The sequence below is a fragment of the Camelus bactrianus genome, chromosome 3 (assembly GCF_048773025.1).
Source record: "Camelus bactrianus isolate YW-2024 breed Bactrian camel chromosome 3, ASM4877302v1, whole genome shotgun sequence".
Taxonomy (NCBI): Eukaryota; Metazoa; Chordata; class Mammalia; order Artiodactyla; family Camelidae; genus Camelus; species Camelus bactrianus.
In genome coordinates, this window is record NC_133541.1 from 76,235,834 (window position 1) to 76,254,628 (window position 18,795).

General features: G+C 34.9%; 1 protein-coding gene across 11 annotated transcripts in view; it reads left to right on the top strand.

Moving 5' to 3' along the window:
- Window positions 1–18,795, top strand: part of FER (FER tyrosine kinase) — a 364,680-nt gene that overhangs the window by 35,179 nt on the left and 310,706 nt on the right. Inside the window, exon 2 of one of the 11 annotated variants that reach the window (XM_010971469.3) lies at window positions 17,429–17,793. The exons of the other annotated variants lie outside the window; for them this stretch is intronic. The gene's annotated coding sequence lies outside the window, so the exon portion shown is untranslated. The remainder of the gene's footprint in view (window positions 1–17,428; window positions 17,794–18,795) is intronic. 11 annotated transcript variants of the gene reach the window in all.

Sequence of the window (18,795 nt, forward strand, 5' to 3'; positions counted from 1 at the left end):
GGTAATTCATTTTTTCAAATTTTGTAAGTGTGAAAATATTTTTGTGGTTTTTGTTTTCGAAAAGTATTTGCTATATATAGAATCCTAGCTTGGCACAATTTTATTTCACTACTTCAAAGATGTATTGTTGTCTTGCATTTTTTTTTTTTTGATAAATATTTGTGCCTAAGTTTCCCCTCCTCTGACTGTGCTTAAGATTTTCTCTTTATCACTGATTTTAGGCAATTTGTTATGTGCCTTTGTGTAGTTTTTTTCATGTTTCTTGTGCTAAAGTTCTGTGGATCTTAGAAAACTGGGGGCTTACAATTTTTAGATGCTTTAGAAAAATATCTGCCATTATTTTTTCAAAAATTTTTTTTAGTCCTTCTTCCCTGTTCTTTCCTTTGGGGGCTCCAATTTCATACATATTTGGCTGTTTGAAGTTATCCCTTAGTTTACGGGTGCTCTGTTTATTTATTTTTCTGTTTTCTGTGTTTCTGTGTTTCAACTGTGGCTAGTTTCTACTGTTATGTCTTCCATTTCAGTAATCTTGTTTTTATGTAGTGTTACTATCATTCAATGTATTTTTCAGCTCAGATATTTTTCACTTCCAGTACTTTCCTTCTTTCCTTCCTTCCCCCTTTCCTTCTTATCTTCTTTCCTTCTCTCTTTCATGTTGGGATAATTTTTTTCTTAAATTCAGGTAAAACTGGTACATATTAGTTTCAGGTGTACAACATAACCGATATCTGTATACACTATGAAGTGATCATTGCTGTAAGTCTAGTTGTCAGCCATCACCAAACACTTGCTCTCTTCACTCTTTACACCTACTCCCCAGCCCCTTCTGTCTGATAACCACCAGTCTGTTATCTGTACTTGTGAATTTTGTTTTATTTTCTTTGTTTGTTTTGTTTTTTGGATTCTACATATACGTGAAATCATACAGTATTGATCTTTCTCTGACTGACTTAGTTCATTAGCGTAATGCCCTCAACATCCATCCGTGTGGTCACAAATGGCAGGCTTTCATTCTTTGTAATGGTTGGATAATATTCATGTGTGTGTGTGTACATGTATACATCTTATTTATTTATTTATTCATGAGTGGACACTTAGATCATTTTCGTATCTGGCTATTGTAAAAAATGCTGCAATGAACATTATGGGTGTATGTATTTCTTTGAATTAGTGTTTTTGTTTACTTTGGATAAATATCCAGCAGTGGAATAGCTAGATTGTATGGTACTTTATATATTTTGAATATTAGCCCCTTAATGGATATATAATTTGCAAATATTTTCTCCTATTCAGTAGAGTGACTTTCTGTTTTGTTTATGGTTTCCTTTACTGTATAGAAGCTTTTTAATTTAATATAATCCCAATTGTTTGTTTTTGCTTTTGTTGCCATTGCCTTTGGATCAGATCCAAAAAAATATCTCTGAGAGTGATGTCAAGGATCTTCCTTACGTATGTATTCTTCTAGGGGTTTTATGGTTTATGGTCTTACATTCAAGTCTTTAATCCATTTTGAGTTGATTTTTATATATGGTATAAGACAGTCATTCACTTATATTCTCCTGCATGTGGCTGTCCAATTTTCCCAATACACCATTTATTGACGAGACTATCCTTTCCCATTTTATAGTCTTGCCTCCTTTGTTGTGAATTGATTGACTATATATGTCTGGTTTTATTTCTTGTCTCTCTGTTTTGTTCCACTGACCCACATGTCTCTTCTTACTCTACTGTCATAGTGTTTTGATTACTATTGCTTGATTACTGCAGTTTGAAATGAGGTATCATGATACCTCCAGCTTTGTTTTTCTTTCTCAGGATTGCTTTGGTTATTTGGGCACTTTCGTCCCATACAAATTTTAGAATTATTTGTTCTAGAACTGTGTAAAATGTCTTTGGAATTTTGATAGGGATTGCATTGAATTTGTGGATTACGTTGGGTCATGTGGACATTTCAACAATATCAATTCTTTCAACCCATAGTCATGAAATGTGTTTCCATTTATATGTGTTTTCTTCAGTTTCTTTCATAATGTCTAATAGTTTTAAGTGTATAGATCTTTTAGTTCCTTGGTTAAATTTATTCCTAGGGATTTTATTCTTTTTGATGCCACTGTAAATTGAATTGTTTTCATAATTTAGCTTTGTGATAGTTCATTATTTGTATAGAAATGAAACACATTTTGTATATTAATTTGTATCCTGGAACTTAACTGAATATATTTATTACTTCTAAGAGTTTTTTGGTGGAGTCTTCAGGGTTTTCTATATGTAGAGTCATTTCATCTGAAAATAGTGGCAGTTTTATTTCATCCTTTCCTATTTGTATGCCTTTTATTTCTTTTTCTTGCCTAATTACCAGGGCTAGGACTTCCAATACTATGTTGAATAAAAGTGGTGAGACTGGAGACTGATCTTGGATGAAAAGCTCTCAGCTTTTCACAATTGAGTATGATGTTGGCTGTGAGTTTGTTATATGTGACGTATACCTAAGTTGAGAATTTTTATCATGAATGGATGTTGAATTTTATCATATGCTTTTCCCTATCGAGAAGATCATATGATTTTTAGCCTTCATTTTATTAATATGGTGTACCATAGTTATTGATTTGCAGATGTTGAATTGCATCCTTGGAATTCCTGCATCCTTGGAATTAATTCCCATTGTTCATGGTGTATGATCCTTGTAATGCATTGTTGAATTTGGTTTGCTAATATTTTGTTGATGATTTTTGCATTTATGTTCATCAGGCATATTAGCCTGTAATTTTCTTTTTTCATTGGTATCTTTGTCTGGTTTTGGTATCAGAGTAATGCTGGTCTCCTAAAATGAATTTGGAAGTCCCTCTTCTTCAGTTTTCTGGAAGAGTTGGAGAAGAAGAGATATTAAATCTTCATTTAATATTTGGTAGAATTTACCAATGAATCTGTGTGGTTCCGTAGACTTTTGAATGTTGGGTGGTTTTTTGATTACTGATTCAGTCTTCTTACTAGTAAAGAGTCTATTCAGATTTTCTACTTCTTCATGATTCAATCTTGGGAGCTTGTGTATTTCTAGGAATTTATCCAATGTTTTTCACTTTTCTAGTTTTTTTTGACATGTAACTATATTTGTTACATTTGTATCCTAAATGTATCCTTTGTATTTCTGGGGTATCAGTTGTAACATCTCTTTGATTTTATTTGAGCCTTCATTCTTTATCTTGGTGAGTCTAGATAAAGGTTTTTCAATTTTATTTTTCGTTTCAAAGAACTAGTTCTTAGTTTCACTAATCGTTTCTGTTGTTATTTTAGTCTCTATTTTATAATTTCTCCTCTGATCTTTATTATTTCCTTTCTTTTACTAACTGTGGGCTTTGTATGTTCTTCTTTTCCTAGTTCCTTTAGGTGTAAGTTAGATTATTTGGGATTTTTTTTGTTTCTTGAGGGCCTTTCTCTATTTCAGCTTCCCTCTTAGAGCAGCATTTAGTGCATTCCATAAATTCTGGGTTGTTTTATTCCATTTTCATTTGTCTCATAATATTTTTAATTTCCACCTTGATTTCTTTGTTGACACATTAGTGGTTTGCTAACTGTTTAATCTTCATATATTTGTGATTTATCCAGTTTTCTTCTTATAATCGATTTCTAGTTTCATACCATTGTTATCGGAAAGATGCTTGATATGATTTCAGTCTTCCTAAATGTATTGAGACTTGTTTAATGGTTAACATGTGGTTTATCCTTGAGAATATTCCATGTGCCTTTGAGAAGAATGTTTATTCTGCTTTTGTGTGGAATATTCTGTTTATACCTTTTAAGTCCATCTGGTTTTACATTTCATTTAAGGCTAATGTTTCTTTATTGATTTTCTGTCTATATGATCTATCTATTGTTGTAAATGGGGTTAAAGACTTCTACTATTATTATATTGCTGTCACATTTCCCATTGAGATGTGTTAATAGTTACTTTGTATACTTACACATTTCTGTGTTAAGTGTGTAAATATTTATAAATATTATATCTTCTTTTTGGATTGACCATTTTATTATTATGTAATGTGCTTGTCTTTTTTTTTTAAACATTTTTTAACTGAGTTATAGTCATTTTACAATATTGTGTCAAATTCCAGTGTAGAGCATAATTTTTCAGGTATACATGAACATGCATTCATTGTCACATTTTTTTTTTTTTTTTGCTGTGAGCTACCATAATATCATGTATATATTTCGCTGTGTTATAGAGTATAATCTTGTTTATCTATTCTGCATATGCCTGTCAGTATCTACAAATTTTGAACTCCCAGTCTGTCCCTTCCCACCCCCCCACCCCCTTGGCAACCACAAGTTTGTATTCTATGTCTAGTCTGTTTCTGTTTTGTATTAATGTTTTGGGTTCTTTTAGATTCCACATATGAGCAATCTCATATGGTATTTTTCTTTCTCTTTCTGGCTTACTTTACTTAGAATGACATTCTCCAGGGACATCCATGTTGCTGCAAATGGCATTATGTTGTCATTTTTATGGCTGAATAGTATTCCATTGTATAAATATACCACATCTTCTTTATCCAGTCGTCTGTTGATGGACATTTAAGCTGTTTCCATGTCTTGGCTATTGTAAATAGTGCTGCTATGAACATTGGGGTGCAGGTGTCTTTTTGAAGTAGGATTCCTTCTGGATATATGCCCAGGAGTGGGATTTTTTTTATTATGTTCTTTGTTTTAAAGTCTATTTTGTCTAATGTAAGTATGACTATTCCAGCTTTCTTTTCATTTCTGTTTGCATGGAAAATTTTTCCATGCCCTTCTTTTTCAGTCTGTGGGTCCTTAGATCTAAAATAACTTTCTTCTTCATAATGTATGTTAGTCTTGTTTTGTTTTGTTTTGTTAATCCATTTAGGCGCTCAGTGTCTTTTGTTGAGTAATTTAGTCCATTTACACTGAAAGTAAATATTGGTGGGTGTGAACTTATTTCTATTTTGTTAATTGTTTTCTGGCTTATTTTGTAGTTTCTCTTTCTTCCTGTCTTTATCTCTTGCTCTCTTCACTTGTGGTTTTATGAATTGCTTTAGTGTTATGTTGAATTCTATTCTCAATATCTTTTGTATGTCTGCTGTATGTTTTGCTTTGTGGTTACCTTGAGGTTCACATATAGCTGTCTCTGTATATAGCAGTCTGTTTTAAATTGGTAGCGGCTTAAATTCGAATACATTCTAAAAACTTTACATTTTTATTGCCCTCCCGGAAACTTTGTGTTTTTGTTGTCATACTCTACATCTTTTTTATTTTGTGTATTCCTTAACTAATTATTGTAGTTTTAATTTTCCTCCTTTGGCTTTTAAACTTCATACTAGCTTTATAAGTGGTTAATACTACCTTTCCTATATATTTGCTTTTACCAGTGAGACTTTCACTCATATATATATATACTATAATATATATATATTATTGTTAGTTGGTGCTGTCTTTTCAGCCTAAAGAAGACCTTTAACACTTCTTGTAATATTGGTTTAGTGGTGATGAACTCATTTAGCTTTGCTTATTTGGAAAGCTCTTTATATCTCATTTAATTCTGAATTGTAGTCTTTCCAGGTATAGTATTTTTGGTTATAAATTTTTTACTTGCAGTACTTTGAATATATTATGCCACTCCCTTCTGGTCTGCAGAGTTTCTGCTGAAAGGTCAGCCAGTAGTCTTAACGTGGGTTCCCTTTTATGTAACAAGTTGTTTTTCTCTTGCTGCTTTTAAGAGTCTCTCTTTATCTTTAACTCTTGACAGTTTATTTATAATTTATCTTGGTGGTCATCTTATTTAGAACTCTCTGTGCTTCCTGTACTTGTATGTCTGTTTCCTTCCCCAGGTTAGGGAAGTTTTTGGCCATTATTTTTTCAAATAAGTTTTCTGCCCCTTTCTCTCTCTCTTATTTTTCTGCTCCTTACCCCCGTGGGTTCCCCCTGGCCTCCATAAAGTGAATGTTATTTTCCTTGATGTTGTCTTGTAAGTCTCCTAAGTATCTTCACTTTTTAAAATTCCTGTTTCTTTTTGCTACTCTGTTTGGGTGAGTTCTGCTGGCCTATCTTCCAGGTTGCTGTTTTGTTCTTCAACTTCATCTAGTCTGCTTTTGAACCCTGTAGGGTATTTTTCAGTCCAGTTATTGTATTCTTCAACTCTGTGACATCTGTTTAGTATTTTCTTGTATTTCTTATAGGTCTCACTGTGTTCATTCATTCTTCTTCTTAGTTCAGTAAGCATCTCTTTAACTCTTTATCAGGTATAGTATTTTACTTGTCTCTGTTTCATTAAGGTCTTTTTCTGAGGTTTTGTCTTATTCCTTTGGAACATGTTCCTCTGTTTCTTCCTTTTGCTTGATGCTGTGTGTTTGTTTCTATGTATTAGGAGAAATAGCTATCTCTCCCAGTCTTGAAGGACTAGGCCTTATGTAGGAGATGGCTCTTATCATTCAGCCTTATCCTAGCTCTTGGTTATCTCTGAGACCTTTGTGATTGTCTGAGTAGCCTGACTTAAAAAAAAAAAAAAGTTTATTTATTAATTTTTTGGGGGTGGGGGTAATTAGGTTTAGTGCCACCATCCATGAGGAAAATCCCAACTAATTCCTGTCCATCCAGCAGATACTTTAAGATTAGCAACGGAATCTCCTTCATATATAATCCAGTCACCTTTCAAACTGCTGCCTTTGTGCTGTTTCCTGGAACCAGTGAGTCCACACATGAGCCCTGCAACAGAAGTACCTCAGATGGCCCCCTGGGTGTAAGCCCCATTGGTTTCTAAAGCCAGATGTCTTGGCGGCCTTGTCTCTCTGGTGTGGGTGTCAAGGGTTTAGGTGCCCAGTGCGCGGCACAAATACTTTGATCCTCAAAGAGAGGTCTGGGCTTATGAGATGCCTCCCTACCGTGTATCAGTGTGTTGGGATGGGGTTTTAGGTGACACTGCATCTTTGCCTCTACTGCCCATCTAGTTTTAAGTTCTTTTTAGCTGAAATTATTCCAGATGTAGATGTAGATTTGGTATGTCTTGGAAGAGGGTGAGATCAGGCTTGCTATGCCACCATGTTGGACTGCCGCCCCTCCAACCCCTGGGCTCTTGAATAACCCTATCAGTGATTTTAACTAACCCTCTCCCTAATCTCTCCTGTTCCAGCTGTGTCCCTTCCTCCCTCCCTCCTCCTCCTCTGGCAGTGTCACTTCCTGTCTCACCAGTATTTCAATTTACATATGCCTGTGTGCCAGTGCTTTATTTTTTCATATCTGCCAGATTCAGATCCTCCTTTTGCCCCATGCCTGTACTTATGGTGGAGGAATTGGAGAGAAGAAAACAGAAACTTGAGTAGTTGAGCCATTTTCATGTTGAAAATTAACAAGTCGTAAATAAATGAATCATCTATAATAGTTCAGTTTGAATCTTTTAAAATATTTTCCATTTGTCTAATTAATATAATTTATTCTTTTTTTCAGTTTCTTGAACAGATGGAATACAGTCATAATAACTTTTATTCCTCCTGTCTTCTATCACCGGTGCTACTTCTGGGCCAGTTTGATTGATTTTTCCCCCTTATTTTATATTCCTGCATCTGCATGTCTGGTAATCTTTGATTTGATGCCAGATATTATGAATTTAAATTATTAGTTACTGAATAGTTTTACATTTCTTTATATATTATTGAGCTTTGTTGGGATATAGTTAAGTTACTTGGACATAGCTTGATCTTTTTGGTTTTTGTTTTTTATATTTATTAAGTAGCCCAGCAGTATGTGTAGTCTAGAGTGAATTTATCTCTTCTGCTGGGGCAAGATCATTCTCAGTATTCAGAGGATGCTCCCCATATTATGAGGTTTTATACTCTGGCTGTTGGAACCTGGCACAATTCCGTGGTCCTATGTGAGCTCTAGACAGTGTTTTCTGTAATCCTTACAGATGGGTTATTTCCTTGGCATAGAGTAGTTTCCTCACATCCTGAGCTGATCAGCACTTAGCTTAATATTTGAGAAGGAGTCTTTGTGGATCTCCTGAGTCTTCTCTTCGTACACCTCCCTCCTCTGCAGTACTGTGTCCTTGTGTCTTCTCCAGTACTGTACCCTGATGTCTCTTTGCTCTGAACAGTCTCTTTAACTCACAGAGATAACTGTGTTCTACTTGGCTCTTCTTCCCTGGGCCATGGCTTGTACATTTTCTCCATTCAGTAAGCTGTGATAATCTCAGGACTCAGTTCATTTATTTATAGTCTTTCAGAGTTCAGTGTCCTTCCTTGCCTAATGTCCAATGGCTTGAACATTATTTCTTGTATTTCGTCCAGTTTTTAGTTGTTTTATGCAAGGGGATAAATATGTGCCTGTTTCTCTATCTTGACTGGAAGCGGAAGTCTTGTAACTAGTGATTTTTATGTCTTTACTTAAAAAATTTAAAATATACAGCAGAGTTTCAAGAATAGAACAAAAAACAGAGTCCCCTATCTACTCTATTGATTAGTTAACATTTTGCTGTATTTGATCTGTGGTTCCCTTTTTCTCTTAATATAACTTTTATATATGTATATATATATACACATATATATATATGTTTTGAATGATTCACAAGATAGTTGAAGACATCATGTCTCTTTATTCTTAAATATTTAAGCATGTATTTTCTAAGAACAAATCCACAATATAATGATCAAATTTGGGAAAATTGGCAATGTTACCACGCTATTATCAGCTTTTGTCAGTTGTTCCAATATTGTCCCTTTTTGGCAAAAAATTTTTTTTTCATCCTGATTCAGAGTCTAATCCAGAATCACTCATTTCATTTAGTTATGCTTCTTCAGTTCCTTTAATCTGGAATGTAAGTGTGAGAATTCACACTCTGTGCCATGTAGTTTTCCTTTTTTGGTTAAAGTTATTTTGAAGTGTGTACATTCTGTCTTTAATCCTGAGGGCATGGTTTTTGTGTGGTTTTACTTTTATGTTTTTATTGTTTGTGTTGCATTTGGAAGAGATATTGGGAGATAGAAGCCTAGGTAGCCATATTTGCTTTTAGTTACCCGAACTCTTTCCCTGTCATTCTTCGAATACTTCTTATTTCCTGACTTAATAAAATACTCCAGGCTCATCTTTTGAATCTTCCCTTTTCCAGTCCTTCATTAAAGTCTTTCCCTAAGGGATTTTTGGTTCCTTTTAGCAGAAAGAATATTTAGATATTCAGCCAAGTTACTATGTTGGAATATTATGTCTCAGAGTATATTGCAATCACAAGTAATGCTGTAATGAGTAACTTTGTTACAGATATGTTTTTGTATCCTTATGAGTATCCTTAGAGTAAGTTCCTGGAAATGGAGTTTCTTGGTCAAAGTGTAAATGTTTTTGCTATATATTGCCAATATAAATAAATATAAATTTCCTTTATAGCCCTGTATCATTTTGTGTATCCAACAGGAATATGTGAAACTACCAATTGTCACTTAATCTGGGCAACAGAGTATTATTGTTAATCTGATAGTTAAGAAATGATACCTACTATGGCTTTTAACTTATACTTCACTAATTATGAATGAAATTAAATACCTTTTCATATGTTAATGGCTATTTTAGTTTGAAGGCTTGTTTTGCTCTATGCTAAAGGTGAATTTTATCTTGTGTTTTTTTACACATCTACAATTACACTTGTCAGAAATAAAAGACATCCAGATGGGAAAGAAGCAGCAAAAAATTGTCTCTGTCTGTGGAGGATGTGTTATTATATATAGAAAATACTGAAGATGCCACCAAGAGACTAATGAAACTAATAGATGAATTCAGTAAAGTTGCAGGATAGAAAATCAATGTTCAAAAATCATTGGGTTTCTATACATTAACAATGAACTATCTGAAAAAGAAATAAAGATAACAATCCCATATACAATTCATCAAGTAACATTAAAATACTTAGGAATAAAGTTTACCGGAAAGGGAAATATCAATACACTGAAAATTGTATAAGATATTGATGAAAGAAACTGAAGGAGATACAAATAAATGGAAAGGTATTCTGTGCTAATGAAATGGAAGACTTAATATTGTTAAAATACCCTTACTATCCAAAGCCATCTATAGATTCAGTGCAATTCCTATCAAAATTCTAATGGCATTTTTCACAGAAATAGAAAAAAAAATGTTAAATACACATGGAACTACGAAGACCTGGAATAGCCAGAGTAATTCTGAGAAAGTAGACAAAGCTGGATGCATCACAATTCCTGATTTCAAAATTTATTATAAAGCTATAGTAATCAATACAGTATGGTACTGACATAAAAACAGATACATAGACCAGTGGAACAGAATTGAGAGTCCAGAAATAAACCCACGTAGATGTGGTCAACTAAAGTTTGGCAAGGGAGCCAAGAATAGTCTAATATTGGATGTTAGGAAAACTGAATGTGCCCATGTAAAAGGATATTTAAAATTGGACCCCTATCTTACACCACTCACAAAAATTAACTGAAAATGGATTGTAAACTTAAATGTAAAACCCAAAACTGCAAAGCTACTAGAAGAAAATATAGGGAAAAAATTTCTTGACATTGGTCTTGGCAACAGTTTTTTGGATATGACACCAAAAAGCTCAAGCAACAAAAGCGAAAATGTATAAGCAACAAAAGCATTAATAAAAAGCTTCTGTACAGCAAAAAGACAAAAACAAAAACAAAACCCTCAGCAAAATGAATAGGCAACCTACAGAATAGGAGAAAAATTAGCAAACTGTTTTTTTGATATAATATCAAAAATACAAGGAACTCATATAACTCAAAAGCAAAAAAAAATCCAGTTAAAAATTATCATGGCAGCATGAGATGATCCCTTTGTCTCTCTCCTTTAATCTGCAACCAGTAAAGCATCCATAACTCAACAAAGGAGCCTATTTCCTAAACACTAGAAGGCTGGAGAATTCTGCACATCATTACATCTAAAGGTGGGTATATTGAAACAGATAGAGGCGGGAGATGGGGAACAGTGAAGGCAGTGCATGTGATCTCATACCCTTGAGCCTGCAGACTCAGAGAACCTCGTAGCACCAGGGGAGGCAGCTTACACACCAGATTCATGGCTGCACAGGTACCCACAGCCACCTGGAACTCAACAGCAGTGGCAGTGGAGCCTGCAACCACATCCCTCCAGCTGCAGATGTGCCAACCACTCCAACTCCTCCCCTATGTCCCCCACCCAGTGGCAGAGCCTGTGTACCCTACAATTCTGGCCACAGCAGAGACACATGAGGCCCTGGCTGCCATACACCCTTTCCCTCCACCTGTGGCAGCAGAGCCTGCCATTCAGGAGACTGAAAACTGAAAACACAGAAGCACCTGACATCCTGGTGCCTCAGTGGGTGACACTGCTGATACCAGCAGCATTAAGGCACCAGTGACCCTGGAGGCACAAGCAGTGACATCTAGGGTACCGGGTGACACCTCTGATAGAGGCAGTGGAAGGTGTAAAGTGCCAGCTCTCAAATACAACCAGAGCTCAGGTAAGACAAACCAGGAATTTGTGCTGTAGTGCCATCTACTGGGAAATAAAAGAGCGACTCTATTAACTTACTGAATCCTTAGAATCAAGAGTTTTTTTGGTTGTTTTTTTTTAAGCTTTATATGAAGAAGAAAGCTATTCTCTTCTTCAGATTTGCTGGCAGAGTAGCAATTCATTAAGCACTATGAAGAACCATGGTAACACAGAATTGTAAAAGGAAAATGACTATTCTCCAGAAAATAAACTTGAAGTCATGGAATATTGCAATCTGATAGAATTCAAAATAGCTGTCATGAAGAAACTCAGCGATGTACAAGAAAACTCAGAAAGGCAATTGTATGAGCTCAGGAATAAAATTAATGAGCAAAAGGAATACTTTACCAAAAAGATTGAAACTCTATATAATAACAAAACAGAAATTCTGGAGTTAAATCAATAAATAAGATGGAGAACTCACTAGAAAGCTTTGGAAATAGAGCAGACCATATGGAAGAGAGAATTAACAAGCTCAAAGATAGAAATCTAGAAATGGTATAAGTAGAAGAGGAGAGAGCATTAAGATTTAAAAAAGAAGGAGGAGGAGGAGCAGGTGGAGGAGGAGAAGAAGGAAGAAGAGAAGAAGAAAAGAAGAAGAATAAGAGGAAGAATAGGAAGAGGAGGAGGAGAAGAAGAAGAAATTCTGTGAGAACTATCCATCTCTTTTGGGAAGGGCAACATTAGGATAATGGGTATCCCAGAAGAAGAGGGAAAAGGGAGCCGAGAATTTAGTTAAAGAAATAATAGCTGAGAACATCCCAAACCTGGGGAAGGAACTAGATATATGAATACATGAAGCTTAGAGAACTCCTAATTAATTCAATGCAAAAAGACCTTCTCCAAGACACATTACATTAAAATTCTCCAAAGGAAATGTGAAGAAATGATTTAAATATTTTTTCTAGTATTATTGAAATATTATTGACATATAACATATTTAAATTTAAGTTGTATGATGAGATGATTTGATACCCATATGTATTGTGAAATGGTTACCATAGAGAAGTTAGTTAACATCTCCACCCCTCACCTTTTTGTGTGTGTGGTGATAACACTTATGATCTACTCTCTTAACGAGTTTCAAGTATATAATGTGGCTAATGAAGACACAATTTTAAAGGAATCCAGGGAAAAAGGATGGTAACCTATAAAACAATCCACATTTGGCCATCAGTAGATTTCTCAGCAGAAACTCTACCAGCCTGGAGAAAGTGGATTGACATAATCAAAATATTGATATATTAAAAATATCAGCCAAGAAAATTCTGTGCAGCAAAGTTATCCTTCAGATATGAAGGAGAAATAAAGACTTTTGAAGACAAATGAAAGCTGAGGGAGATCATCACTGTTAAATCTGCTTTATAAGAAATGTTGAAAGGAGCTCTTCTACCTGAAATGAAAAGGCCAACATGCACAAAACTATGAATAAGGTGATAAATAGAAACAGAATCAGAAAATTGCAACTCCATATCAGAATAAGTTGTTTAAACACTTAATTATAACATGAAGGGAAAAAAGCAGTAAAAGAAAAAAACCTACAGCTACTTCCATTTGGTAATAAACTCACAATATAAAAGGGATAATTTGAGATGATAAAATATAAAATTGGAAGTGGAAAAGGATGAAACCATATAGGCAAATGAAAATGCGATGTTGTCAGCACAAAAAGGACTATTTTATCTATGAGATGTTTTACACAAACTTCATGGTAACCATAAAACAAATCTAGAGCAGAGACATGAAACAAAAAAGAGGAAACAGAAAATACTCTTGCAAAACCACCAAACTAAAATGGCAGACAGAAACACAAGGAAAAAGGAATGATGGAATTATAGAGCAACTAGAAAACAAAAGATAAAACAGCAGAACTAAGTACTTAAATAGTAATAATTACCCTAAATGTAGATGGATTGAATCAAAAGACACAGAGTGGCTGGCTGGATTAAAAAATAAGGCCCAACCATATGCAGCTTCCATGAGACTCATCTTAGCTCTAAAAACAAACATAGGCTAAAAGTGAAGGGATGGAAGAAGATACTCCAAGTAAATGGCAGTGAAAAGAAAGTGCCAACAAATTGGACAACCTAGAAGAAGTGGATAAATTCTTTAGTGATACTTTACAACCTTCCAATACTGAATGACAAAGAAGTAGAAAATCTGAATAGAGTGATCAGTAAGAAGGGGACTGAAACAAAAATCTCCCCAAAACAGAATTCCAGGACTAGACAGCTTCACTGGGTAATTCCGCCAAACATTCAAAGATTTAATACCTGTACTTCTTAAACTCTTCCAAAAAATTGAAGAGGAAGGAATGCTTCTTAACTCATTTTATGAGGTCAACATTATTTGGATCCCAAAACCAGACAAGGACTACACACACACATACAAATTACAGGGTATTATCTCTGATGAACAAATATGCAGAAATCCTCAACAAAATATTAGCAAGCCAAAGAAACAATACAGTTGACCCTTGAACAACACAGATTTTGAACTGCACAGGTACACTTATACACAGATTTTTTTTCAGTAGTAAATACAGTACTATATGATATGCGGTTGGTTGAATCCAAGGGTGCAGAACCTTGAATATGGAGGGCTAACTATGGGACTTGGGTGTCTGCATGTTTGGTATCTGTGATGGGTCCTGGAACCAATCCCCCTTGTATACTGAGTGACAACTGTACATTGAAAGGATCGTACGCCATGATCAAGTGTGATTTATTCCAGGGATACAAGGATGGTTTCACATCCACAAATCAATCAGTTTGATTCACCACATTAACAAAACGAAGGGTAAAAATCATATGATAATCTTAGTTGATGAACAAAAAGAATTTGACAAGACTCAGCACCCATTTGTGGTAAAAACTCTCAATAAAATGTGTATGGAGGAACATACCTCAATATAATAAATGACATATTGACAAATCCACAGCTAATATCATACTCAAAGCTGAAAAATTTAAAGTTGCCTCTCTAAGATCAGGAACAAGACAAGGATGCCTACTCACACTTTCATTCAACATAGTACTAGGAGTCCTAGCCACAGTGATTAGGCAAGAAAAAGAAATAAAAGGCATTCAAATTGGAAAGGAAGATTGAAACCTGTCACTATTTGTGGATTCCATGATTTTATATGTAGAAAGCCCTAAAGACTCTATCAAAAAACTATTAGAAATAATCAATAAATATAGTAAAGTTGCCAGGTACGGAATCAATATATAAACATTTTAAAATTGTTTTTCTGAATATTTTCAATCTGAGGTTGGTTGAATCCACAGATGAACCAGCTGATATGGAGGGCTGACTTTATGCCTTAACCATTTAATACATGTAAAATCATACGAAGTTTTTATTATGTTTCCTTGAGGAGTTTTTTGAGCGTTGTGCCTCTAATGCCATTTTCCCATATGCTGTGTGGTTTTTGTTGTGAGATCTTGCACAATCCAGTGATTATTAGGGTCACAAATGTTTGTTGCAGGAGAACTTGTACATTAGAATTACTTCAGAAGCTTTAAGATACTGATGCCTGGCCCCATCCCAAACCTATCAAATCAGAATCTCAGGTCATGGGATTCAAGAATTGGTAGTTTTAAAATGCCCTCAGGTGATTCTTACTGCAGCCCAGGTAGCTTTGAGAAAATGCAGAAAGACAGGCTCTTCTGAATGGAAACTACCTAAGGTTTCCTCTGTACTTACAAATGAGTCTTTGAAAACCTCAGTTTTAGGGAAATTTAATGACTTGTCTTTTGGATTTCTGTATCTCATAAGGACTCAGATTCTAAAAAACATTCTTATTTTGTAATAGTCCAAGTCTGAATAAAAAACTGATTCAGAGAAACATTTTGAATTATTGTGTGGTACAGAAGCTACACATTCTTCTTCATGCATTTTTATGCTGTATTTAAAAAATATTCAAGAAAGAAGAAAGAAAGCAAGTAGTTGGAAGATACAGTCTACAGAGAAAAGCTATTTATGACAACTAGTATTTAGGTATTTTTCAAGCTTGAGTCATTCTGTTGATTATTTTCAATGCTTTACTGTAATTATAGCTCTAGTAGTAGTTTGTTCTTTGACTCAATGTCCTGGAATAAATACTTTTTGGTATAAGAACTCAGAACACTTCAATTACTACCTGTTTATGAAATACTGATTTACCTTACCACACATCTGTTAGTTCAGAGGTGGAAAGCATGATGTGCTTTTCTAAAATATGGAAAAATTTCCCTTAAATGTAGTTTGCTCTTTTCAAAAGTTGAGTACAGTGTTTACTTTCTTTATATTGTATATTCATTCTAATATAACCAATACTCCTTACCTATATTGGCTTTCTAAGAGTAAAATAGACATTTTAGGAGTTATACTAATTATTTTAGAAACTTGCTGTGCTATTTAATATGCTATTTATTTAACTGATCTCTTTTTGGGAGGGGAGGTAGAGGAGAATAATATTTCTGTAAATTGAATCATTATTCCTTCTTTTTTACTGTGAAATAAGGGATGCATTTATTTCTAGGGATTATTTTTGGTCACAAGATGCCAACATAAAATAATCACATTTAGGAATTCAGAAAATCTTTTGAAATAATGCATTTCATGTAAAAACAGTATTTTATAATATTAATATTATTTAATGTACAACTTGGCATTCTGAAAATTTTTCTAAAACTTAAAAGTACTAAACCAGACATTTGTTTTCCCAGGACATAGAGAAATGTGTACTCTGTCTCTCTTAAAGTGATGCTGTTACTAATTATCCAGTGTGGAACTGGGGTTGGTTAGATAAGAAGATGGTGATTTATTTCTTAATTGTTATTGCTTAGGGATATTTGAAGCATTGGTTATGATTCTAGTTAGAAACGCAAAGAGTGAGAGGCCTCTTCTGTTTTCACCTTCATTTCTTCTAACAGAGTATGTCATATCAAGTACTCTCTAATCTTGGCCTCAAAGGGCTTCTTCACCTTAGCTGCTACTCATGCTACAAAGCAGGTGGCCTACAGGGAGTAGGTAGCTTTCCCCATGCCTCTTAGCTTGTACTTTAATGATAAAGTACTAAGTACAGGTTCGTGTAATATGTAACCAGTTTATAAAGTGCTCTCATCAGTTTAGCTTAGGTAGTTATTCTCAAAGTAATCTTTAGATACAAGAACTGGAGGTCTTTAGGTCCCCATGCTTCTGTATCCCCTGAGCCCCTTAGGTTGTATCCAGTCTAACACATTAAGAGGTAGATTTGGGCTGAGTCTGAGCTCTTGCATTTGTTAGCTGTGTGGCCTTGGACAGATTATTCTCTCTGACACCATTTATAAGATGAAGATATGTGTCTCAGAGTGTTGATATAAGGGGTAAATAAGAGAAAGCTTATGAGTGTATGTGATAAAGAGGAAGAGCAGAGGGTGGTCTAGGCAAGTAAGGTTAACTTTAATAGGGGTGGAATTGGGGAGAAGTCATGGAGAACATCAAACCACCTCTTGGTTCTGTGTTACACAGGATATGAGAGAAGAAAACAGAATATATTTGGTGGAGCTTCAGAGAAAGGGAATATCTTAAGTATACAGCCTGGTTCATACTTTCTGGGAGCAAATGCAGAGTTTTTAATGGTTTATCCCCTAGACGTCTGTTTGAGGAGTTTTAAAGAAGAGTAGATTGAGCAGTAGCTGGAAGAATTCGTTGGATTAGGAAAAGAAAGGCTTTGTTTTTTAAAGAAATGTTGAGCTGAAAGAGCCAATCAAGGAGATTTTGGGGATACAGAAAATAGGGAATAACAGCTAGAACAACTTCTTTAGGACATGGGTGTGGAGTGGGAATGGGGTGCAGCAGGGTGGAGAACAGGAATATTGCACAAAAGCTGGAGGGAAGTAGGCAAACATCTCCTGACTGTAATTTATTTGTCTTCTTTAAAATTTCCAAATAGGCCATCCCTGTATTAACAAAGATCCACTCGAGCTGGATCGATAAAGAAATCTTCTGTGGACACGAGCTACAAAGCTCAAGGAATTTATGAGGATGACAGCAGAGAGGGACGTAGCCAAGCAGCGAACAGTCACGGGTCCTGGGGCTGGGAGAGACTGCGGAGGTCTTGTTTCAACCCCTAACTTTTGGTAGGACAAACTGTTGAGCTTATGTGATTTGCTTCTGAAGGACAAAAGTGAGACTCTGGCCAGTTATCTTTGTTCCTCAGAAGAACAAGAAGAGTAGCCTCTCAGTCCAAGGAGAACAAAAGCAGTTGAGGGGCACTGAGTCTAGAAAGCGGGAAGAGAAAGTATTGGGAAAGAAAAGGTAATGTAATTTTCCTTCTTGTTTTGAATCTGTGCTTAGACATTTAGATTTACTCCTTTTTTAATAGCAGTAGTAATAACCTGGTGGTCATGTGGTTTCCAGAAATGACTCTCTTACCGCTGAGATCGGGCAGTGACTGAGCTGGTGCAGCTCAGCACACTTGGTACCACTCTGCAGAACTCAGATACTGACTTCAGTTATGTGGATTATTTTGATTCTCTTTTATGTAAAAATATTTAATAATCTTTTGTCTGCATGTTATTTTTATTCACAATTTGTTTTGATTATGATGTTAGTGTTTGATAACCTGAGAATTTATAGTACTTGAATAATAGGGACTTAAAAGTTTCAACTCTTCCATTGTTAGAAAGGCTTTAATTAAATAGAGAAGCCAAAAGTCCCCTGACATTAAAGGACATACTTAACTCAGATGATCCGTTTCTTGCTGACTCACCAAGTAACCTCAGTCCTTTGGTTTTTAAAAAGTCTCCACCAGATGAGAACTTACCTGTAGAGAATTCTGGATACTGTGATATAAACTATGCAGGAAAGGAGACCAGTCAATTCCTGCTGTATTTACAGGGGAAGAAATTTTAAATGCTGTAAGAAAAAAATAACATACCCACAAACTTTTCAAAATGAATTGTAGAATTCATGGGTTTCATAGATGTAATCAGTTTGTGGAAATTATTATATTATCATTGTAAAATACTGGAATGTCCCAAGGCTGTATGACTCAGCTATGGTACTGATAGTGTAGGGTTTTTTTTTTTTTTTTTCCCATGCTTTTTGTGGTGGGGTTCATTGAATTTCTTGAATCTGTGGGGTTTTAGTTTTCATCATTTTGAATATCTTCAGCTGTTATTTCTTCAAATACTTTCTCTGTCCCCCTCTGTCTCCTTTGATGTTTCTAATTACACATTTATTAGAACTCTAGAAGGTGTCCTACAGTTCAGTGATACTCTGTTTCTTTTTTAAAAATTCTTTTTTCTGCCTGTTTCA